At 32.7% G+C, this 8,489-nt stretch overlaps 1 long non-coding RNA gene across 1 annotated transcript; it reads left to right on the top strand.

The window, feature by feature from the left end:
- Positions 3,633–8,134, top strand: LOC110269122. Its single transcript, XR_002358229.1, has 3 exons — positions 3,633–4,056; positions 7,698–7,972; positions 8,046–8,134. It is a non-coding gene; the product is annotated as an uncharacterized LOC110269122 (long non-coding RNA).

The raw sequence follows: 8,489 nt of genomic DNA, 5'->3' as shown, positions 1-8,489 counted from the left end.
TTCTATTAATTTTATTAGAGTATTAAAGAGTATTGAGAATACTACAAAAAAATTAAATTTTATTTAAATATCTAAAATAAAATTATAAAATAATATAAAATAATTATTTAAATTTATGTCTTTTTTTATTATTTTTTATCTAAAAGTGATTTTGAATAATGTAATCCAAACAATGTTTAGTTTACCAAATATAAACTACGTTAATATCAACTCACTTTTAATCAAAATCAATTTCATACAAATTTTCGTTAACGAATGTTAATCCAAACACACACTGAAGGATCAAAATCAGTATTCATTGGGTTTGTAGAAAGCAGGGTTTGGAAGATTGACACCAAACACAGGAAAAGTAAAAAGCAAGATATCAAAGCACATGACCCATGGCTTCCATTTGGTTAAAGGAAAATCAAGTCATCCTATGAAAGATTATCTGATTTCAGAATTTGAGCATGAAAAGAAAAAGAGTTATGTAGAACTGCTGCCACATGGGAATATGTTTGTGCAACATAATAATGGGCATCAATAAGCTTTCAACCACGGTTTCATTCTTTGTTAGGTTTTGAAAACTTGAACTAATTTTTCGGTATGCTTGCAGTACTATTTTAATTTTCCTGTTTTGGTTGCTAGAATTTTTATCTTAAAAATGGGTTGATTTTTTGTAAATCTATAAAATTGACTCTCAATGTGTCTATAATATGAAATTAAGATTTTGACATATTTAATAAAAGCAACACCCTGCCTATCGATAATATTATCAAAAAGCGACGACATCTTTGTCGATATAACTATTAAAGTACCGACAAGTCTTTTGTCTATTTGTTTTGTCTATCTTATATTAAAAAATCGATAATATAGCTGTCAATTTTAATAGTCATATTTTTTTATTATTTTTTTCACTTGAAAATAATAGACAATGCAAGTAAACTTTTGTCTATAGTATATAATATCTACCATTTATAAAAAGTATCCATATTTTTTATCTACGGTGATTATTTTTCACAATTTCATATGGAAATAGTGTTTTGATACAAACCATACAAAAATGAACTAAAATGATTGCTGATTTACCAAAAGATTTGTACATGGTAAGCAACATCGAAAATGGAATGTGGTTCTTGTGTTGAATTACATCTGCTATTTTTTCCCACGGTTCAGGTGTTGGGTCAATACCAGTAGGGTTATGAGCACATCCATAAAGTAGCACAAAAGTTCCTTCGGAGGCTGCCTATGAAAATGGAGTAGCATACAATTAGGCAAAAAAGCACTTCCATACAGAATAGAATTGAGCTTAAAAATTGAATGAGAAAATTTGTGTTTCTATTTCTTATTCAAATTTCTATCACTAAATCAATTACTTGACAAACACAATTTTACAGTGCAACAACATATCTTAATCAAAAGAATGATATTGATTATATACTTCAAGTAAAAGTTAAACTTGGAAACAATACATTAATTTTGATAATAAAAGAAGAAAACATAACAGGCATAGAAAACTAAGATAAATGAGCAAGAGAGGAAAAGATTAACTAGAAATTACAACAAAACATAGTTCTTAATTCTAAATTAGGATATAACCTTAATAACTTCTATCATGCCCTCAAAATCCAAACCAACTGTCCGGGGATCAAATAACGGTACTCAGTCTCTCAAGTTGTAATAAGGTGTCCTATCCTTACAAGCTGCAAAATTGAAGTTACAAGAGAAGGTTCTGAAATCTGAACTGATGTAGATCCAATGATAACACTAGAGAAGCAGCTAGTTTGTTGAAGCAATGGTTTCCCTTAGCCTTAGCAAATTGGAGATTTCAAATTGCACTAAGAATGTTACCACTCTTCAGGATGTGAAGATTAGATCAAGTTTGCATCATTCAGATCATTACAAACCACATGTGCCAATTTTGGTGTTTTGTTACTGTGACTATTAGGCCTTTAAGTGTGACTATCTCAATTTTTTGATACATCAAAGTGATTGTATTTTTCTTTATCAGTTAACTTGTACTGTATTTTTCTTTATCAATTAATAGTATTTCATGAATATCTCAAGTTATAGTTATCCAATTAACTTCGTTCAAAATGTGTTGTAAGGCTAACTCAATTATCTATAAATTTGTATCTAATAGTTATTTTCAAATTCAAAATATAGAAAATTTTATAGAATTTTTAAAGTAACAAGTTAGATTGAAGATCTCATCTAAACACGAGTTAGATTCTCCTAATGCAATCTGCACATACCTAAGAACTATTTGAGTCCTTCTTTTTTCATTCTATTCTCCTTTTCTATACAAAAATTCTAAGTAACTTATCTTCTCTGTCTTCTATTATATCTACAAATTATTATTCATATACTATTTTCACTTCATTATAAGAAAAATCTTTATCTTTTCTCACTTTTTTTATTCTCATTCTAAATCATTCACCAAACTATTCACAAATTTTATTCATATATTGTTTGAGAAAGTATCTTTTCTAAACTATGCTAACTACGGAGACTAGGAATGTGGAAATTTTCTTTCTACAATAAAGATAACATGGACTCAGAGATTTGTATAGGATTCATATCTTTCTACAACCTCAATATTTATATTGAGTTTCATCGAAAGAATGAAATCTATCTCTTAACCAAAGATTTATACCTGCCTACATCAAAACATGCATAAAGTCTAGTTATAAAACAAATTTCTTTTTGTTAACAAATCGTATCTATTTATATTGGAATATATATAGAATTTTTACAAATTTCACTGGAAGTAAAGATTTTATATTACTTTTTTTTGTGTGTGTTATATCTTAAATATTTTTTTAATATAGAAGCTAGCATTTCATGTCATGATATAATGTCTCTTAATTGCATTCACATTAAGCATTATAATAACCATCTTATGTGCATTAAAGAATTGAGAGAATTATGCTTTGGTAAAGAAAAGTGACCCCAAAGACAAGATAATTGAAGTGATCATTCGATAAGGAAAGGTGGTTCACAAACTTTTAGGATAAGGACCTTCGGTAAAGGAAGATGACAGCCATCAATTTTATACACAAACACATGTATAATAACATAAGTAAATGAGAAGCATCTAAAAGTCACACTACTCCAACTAATTGAAAACATTGCATTATCACTATTTTTATTTTAAAATTCGGAGTAATTAGAGATAGATACGATGATACCATACAGATAAACTATTGAAAAACTTTTATTTCTCATCCTTCTCTTCGTACAATCTTCAAAAATGACGCAATGCGCACTACAAAAAAATAAAATTAAAATGGCATTAATTTTCCGACGGTTTCATAAAAACGCCATTTTTCCGCTAATTTCGGCGGTTTTTGCTGGTGCCAGAATATTTGTGATTTTTCTTTCGTCTTTTTAACTTAGATGTGTTTTAACTTAGTGTGGTTTCTCAATAGAAAAACGAATGACGAAGCCTAATTCCTTGCCGCTGTCATTCATCTTCTTGCTGCCGCTCATCCCCTCGTTGCAACTCATATCTTTGCCGTTGCAAGAAACATCGTTGTTGCCTTCAGCGAGTTTCCGATCTGGTTCTCGATCTAAAGGTTTGTCGCTGCAGCTTATTTCACCGCCATTGTTCATCTCCTCGCCGTCACTCATTCCCTCGCCATATTAGCAACATCATGTCACTACCTTCAATGAGGTTCTGGCTTCGATCTGAACGTTAGTCACCGCCGCTCATTTCCTTACCGCCTTTATTTATCACCTAGCCGACGCAAGCAATGCTGTTGTTGCTGCCTTTGGTGAGCCTCTGTGATTTGGTTTTGCCTTCATCTTCTTTTGATTTTTCTTTCCTCTTCATACTTTTAGATCTAGTTCATGCTCTAGTAGGAAGAAACAAAGAATGCTTGTTCTTTTTTCTTATTGTGTATTTTTACTTTGATTGATCTTCTGCGTTGTTGTTCTTATTGACGAGGGTGCTAGAGGTGGTGGAATTTTACCACATGTTGATGAAGAGAGAACCATCGCAACCACCTCGACGCGAATGCAGCTCTAACGAAATCGTGGAGGCAGTGCTGGCTCCGGCAAATGCACGAAATCGTGGTAAGTGCTCTATTTTTTTTTTTTTTTTTTTGACTAAATTTTCAATTATGCTCCATGATACTGTGAAAATCAACTAGTCAAGTTTTAATTTCACGGTAAGGTGTTAGGGTTTTGATTCTTTGGTGTGTGAGTGATGCACGAAATTGTGATGTCACATTCATAATTTGTCACAACTTCGATACAACTAACCAGCAAGTGCACTGGGTCGTCCAAGTAATACCTTACGTGAGTAAGGGTCGAATCCCACGGAGATTATTGGTATGAAGCAAGCTATGGTCACCTTGTAAATCTCAGTCAGGCGGATATAAAACAGTTATGGAGTTTTCGAAATTAATATAATAAAATAGGGATAGAGATACTTATGTAATTCATTGGTAGAAATTTCAGATAAGCGAATGGAGATGCTTTTCGTTCCTCTGAACCTCTGCTTTCCTAATATCTTCATCCAATCTGTCTTACTCCTTTCCATGGCTGGCTTTATGCAAGGGCATCACCGTTGTCAGTGGCTACATCCCCTCCTCTCAGTGAAAGATATGCTCACATGCTCTGTCACAGCACGGCCAATCCTTAAATTGTTGCTTGTCCCCAAGCAACTGAAAATCAAATAGGATAGAAAGAAGAGAATATACTACAAATTCCAAACTATCAATAAAACAGAGCTTCAATCATATGAGCGGGACTTATAGCTTTTTGCCTCTTGAATAGTTTTGGCATCTCACTTTATCCATTGAGGTTCAGAATGATTGGCATCAATAGGAACTTCAGATTTCGAATAGTGTTATTGACTTTCCTAGTTCAGTATGATGATTCTTGAACACAGCTTCTTTATGAGTCTTGGCCGTGGCCCTAAGCACTTTGTTTTCCAGTATTACCACCGGATACATAAATGCCACAGACACATAATTGGGTGAACCTTTTCAGATTGTGACTCNGTTTTAAGGGTCATTGGCTTTTTGCTCTTGCCTCTTGGTTTTAAGAGCTTTGGCTTTTTCTGCTTGCTTTTTCTTTTTCTTCTAAATTTTTTTTTTTTCGCCTATTTTTTTTTTCTGCAAGCTTTGTTCTTTGCTGCTTTTTCTTGCTTCAAGAATCATTTTTATGATTTTTCATATTATCAAATAACATGTCTCCTAGTCATTATTCTTTCAAGAGCCAACATATTTAACATTCTTAAACAACAACTTGTGAGTGGAAGAAAAGAGGAAGAAATTCGAACACAGATAGAAGAGGGGGTTCGAATTTGGTGATGATGTGAGGAAGAGATGTTAGTTAATGAATGAATAAATAGAATAGGATGAGAGAGAAAGAGGGAATTTTCGAAAATTATTTTTGAAAAGGAGTTAGTGATTTTTGAAAATTGGTTTTTGAAAATGTGTTAGTAATTTTCGAAATTTTTTTGAAATCAAAAATAAAAATAATTAGTTAATTAAAAAGAAATTTTTGAAAAAGAGGGAAGATATTTTCGAAAATGAGAGAGAGAGAGTTAGTTAGGTGGTTTTGAAAAAGTTAAGAAACAAACAAAAAGTTAGTTAGTTGGTTTTCAAAAATAACTAAGAATTTTGGAAAAGATTTGATTTTTGAAAAAGATTTTGAAAAAGATAAGATTTTCAAATTGAAAATTTGATTTGACTCATGAGAAACAACTTGATTTTGAAACTTTTTGAAAAAGTCAATCCAAATTTTCGAATTTGATGAGAGAAAAAAGGAAAGATATTTTTTTTTATTTTTGAAATTTTTACGAAAAACATGAAAATTATGCAATGCATGAAATTTTTAGATCAAAACATGTGATGCATGCAAGAATGCTATGAATGTCAAGATGAACACCAAGAACACTATGAATGTCAAGATGAACATCATAGACACAATTTTGAAAAATTTTTTATGCAAAGAAAACATGCAAGACACCAAACTTAGAATTCTTTAATGCTTAGACACTAAGAATTCAAGAATGCATATGATAAACATGAAAAGACACAAAACAAAAAAATTCATCAAGATCAAACAAGAAGACTTACCAAGAACAACTTGAAGATCATGAAGAACACCATGAATGCATGATATTTTCGAAAAAATGCAAGATGCATATGCAAGTGACACCAAACTTATGATATGACTCAAGACTCAAACAAGAAACAGAAAATATTTTTGATTTTTTATGATTTTCTAATTTTTTTTTTTTTGGATTTTTTTTTTCGAAAATTATATGAAAAAGAAAAATAAGGATTCCAAAATTTTTAATATGAATTCCAGGAATCTTGCATTCTTAGTCTAAAGCTTCAGTCCAGGAATTAGACATGGCTCACTAGCCAGCCAAGCCTTCAATGAAAGCTCCGGTCCAAAATACTAGACATGGCCAATGGCCAGCCAAGCTTCAGCATGTAATTCAGATATGACATGCCTGACATACTCATTCCCAAAGGAATAGACATGGCTTTACAGCCAGTCAGGCTTCAACATGCTTCATGAAACACTAGAATTCATTCTTAAAAATTTTGAATGAAAATTTTATTTTTGAAAATATTTTTATTTTTATTTTTTTCGAAAACAGATGAGAAAATTTTAGAAATATTTTTTTGAAAAATTTTTTTTGAAAAGAAAACAAAAAGATAATTACCTAATCTGAGCAACAAGATGAACCGTCAGTTGTCCAAACTCAAACAATCCCCGGCAACGGCGCCAAAAACTTGGCGTTGTTGCCGGATCAGACTTGGCACTGATGTTACCGAACCAAAAGCTTGCCGAAAACTCAAACAATCCCCGGCAACGGCGCCAAAAACTTGATGCACGAAATTGTGATGTCACATTCATAATTTGTCACAACTTCGATACAACTAACCAGCAATTGCACTGGGTCGTCCAAGTAATACCTTACGTGAGTAAGGGTCGAATCCCACGGAGATTGTTGGTATGAAGCAAGCTATGGTCACCTTGTAAATCTCAGTCAGGCAGATATAAAACAGTTATGGAGTTTTCGAAANTGAGCCTGAGTGTTGCACGTGCAGAGGCCATTTGTGGAGTTGAACGCCAGTTTCTGTGCCAGTTTGGGCGTTCAACTCTGGTTTTGGATCCTTTTCTGGCGCTGGACGCCAGATTTGGGCAGAAGGCTGGCGTTGAACGCCAGTTTACGTCATCTATTCTTGGCCAAAGTATGGAGTATTATATATTGCTGGAAAGCCCTGGATGTCTACTTTCCAACGCAATTGGAAGCGCGCCATTTCAAGTTCTGTAGCTCCAGAAAATTCACTTTGAGTGCAGGGAGGTCAGAATCCAACAGCATCAGCAGTCCTTTTTCTACCTCTGAATCTGATTTCTGCTCAAGTCCCTCAATTTCAGCCAGAAAATACCTGAAATCACAGAAAAACACACAAACTCATAGTAAAGTCCAGAAATGTGAATTTAACATAAAAACTAATGAAAACATCCCTAAAAGTAACTAGATCCTACTAAAAACATACTAAAACAATGCCAAAAAGCGTATAAATTATCCGCTCATCAGTGAGTATGAAGCTGAGAAGGATACTTTGAACACCTTAGTTCCTGGCATACTTTAAATGTATGGATACACTGTGTTCGTCTCAAAATATCTGTCGGTGCATTACTTTCTAGTTATATTTAAATTATGAAAAATGGCTTCTGTGCAGATGTGGGAAGATCTAATCAGAAGGCAAAATGGTTGTTGAGTCGCAGAGAGACAGTTAAGTGTTTCGATGGTGTTGGGCGTAACCGCCTTTCCCTTCACATACGTGGTTCACGTCCTTAGTCTGGTTGCCATCACCTCCTCGTCCTTGTTTCCCTACTACTTTTATAATGTTTAATTTAATTTAATTTATATTTTTTAGTTGTATATAGAGGATTTCCTGTGTGGCTGAAGTATATTTTAGGAATAAGCTTCAGAACAGACAATGAATCTTTCAAGGTGTGACACATAACTAAATTCAACATCTTTTATTTTTCTAATGAATTAAACCAATTTAGAACTTGATTTGCAGAGAGCAATGCAAGGATTTACTAGAAGATTGTAGGATTGATGAAGAGTGAGGGTCTCTTGGCTGGAATTGGTCAATCACGTAAGTTTTCCAACTTTCCACTACGTTTATTGGGTTGTAACTATTAGGAGACTCATTTTTATTGATTATATCAACATTGCTCTTTTCAAATATATTAGAGTTATAGATGTCATTCAAAAGAAATAGCTGGTTTTAATGTAGAAGATTTGGAGGATTAGATTATAGATCAAACTGATTGAGAAGTCGCTATTCATAAATTGAATGCATTAATTAATTGAGTATGCTAAATAAAACCACTAATACACTCATATACCGATCTGTATTGTGAAAAGGATGAAAAGCAAATGAAACAATAACTATCTTGTAAACATTGATATTTGATGGATCTTTTACTTGGATGATTCTAGCATCAATTTTTGTTATTCT

Source organism: Arachis ipaensis, chromosome B01 (assembly GCF_000816755.2).
Source record: "Arachis ipaensis cultivar K30076 chromosome B01, Araip1.1, whole genome shotgun sequence".
In the NCBI taxonomy this organism is placed as follows: Eukaryota; Viridiplantae; Streptophyta; class Magnoliopsida; order Fabales; family Fabaceae; genus Arachis; species Arachis ipaensis.
This window is presented reverse-complemented; position numbering and strand designations above follow the sequence as displayed.